The sequence below is a fragment of the Pteropus vampyrus genome, unplaced genomic scaffold, assembly GCF_000151845.1.
Source record: "Pteropus vampyrus isolate Shadow unplaced genomic scaffold, Pvam_2.0 Scaffold105, whole genome shotgun sequence".
In the NCBI taxonomy this organism is placed as follows: Eukaryota; Metazoa; Chordata; class Mammalia; order Chiroptera; family Pteropodidae; genus Pteropus; species Pteropus vampyrus.
The window spans coordinates 1070152-1071492 of NW_011888886.1; positions in this window are offsets into that span (position 1 = coordinate 1070152).

Below are 1341 nucleotides of genomic sequence, written 5' to 3' on the forward strand. Positions count from 1 at the left end.
GCCCATCAGATCTGCAAACCCACGCGGGGGAGTTTCGTGGGACAGCTGCCTCTGACCAGAGGTACCAGACCTCGCAGGTGAACGGGACGTCCTTTTGTCTGAATGGCTGGCTCCTAACCTACCTTTCCCTTAGGTGTAACCCGGAACCGACTCCTGGAGTAAAGCCTCTGCTGTAGTCACGTACCCACGGAGATGACCGGGAAAGTCAGAGGGCCGGAGGCGCTCAGAGACAGAGGAGGCGCACGAGTCACCGAATCTGCTCTCTGTCCCCATCGGGAGCCCTGCCCAAGAAGCACTCTGGGCAGAGGGTCCCACAGACTCCCAAAGGACGCCAGTGTGAGGGGAGCCCTGCCCAGCACCCCAGTCCGCTCTCCTCCTCTAGGGCAGCTCTAACCGGTTCGATTCTCCGGTGCTGGGCTGAAGTTTGCTTTCCTCCCTCTGAAGCAGCGTGGAGACCCCAAGTCCACGCGAAAGTCCTTCGGAGATGTGAGCACAGCCACCAGATCCAGGCCGCAGCCTCGGTGACACGGAGAGCAGATGACACCAGGGAGGAGAGGTTACGAGATGCCAAACTCTGACCTACGTCCCCGTCTCGGAGCCTGTGCGACCGGGGACCGGGCACTTAAATTCTCTGCTGCCCACAAGCAAAAAACTGCTCCGCGCTTCCTCGCCAGCCCTGTGAGGAGAAAGGCCGCGAGACACGCCCCGAACAGCTCCAGGCGGATCTCTTTCTTGTGGTTCGGTTTTTTTGTCTTGTTTGGAGAGAGAAATTCCCGGTCGTGGGCACCCAGGTTTGCAAGCCCGACGGCGACAAAAGCAAAGAGCAAATGCTTCCCCCACGTTTTCTCCTCCGTCCTTGCAGAGACGCCGAGGTTGGGACCCTCTCCCTGACCACAGCCTGTCACGTGACCCCCGAGGCAGGGCCCGCTCGAGCGGCACTTGAGTTGCATCTTGCAGAAGAAACACACAGAGGGGACACTGGCGAGCAGAGGCCGGACGTTGGCAGGGACGGCACTGGCCAAGCCCAGTGGCTGAGGTACAGGCCCACCGGTCACTGTGTCCATGGACCTCGGGTAAGTCCCTCTTCCCGCGGAGGTCTCCATGCACCCTCCCACCAAAGGAAAGGGCTGGAGTCCGCGGCCCACGGGGCCAGTCCACCCTCACGGCTCCCGTCCAGCCCTGCCTGATGCTTGCCAGCCCCTCGAGCAGGCCTTAGCCCGGCTGTCGCGCACGCTTTACGTGATGAATCGTCTTGACTGCAGTGGAAAACGGGTCCGGCAGAGCTGAAGTCCGCTGCTGGTCAGTGAGGGGTCACCTGGCCAAGGGGGCTGCGACAGAAGC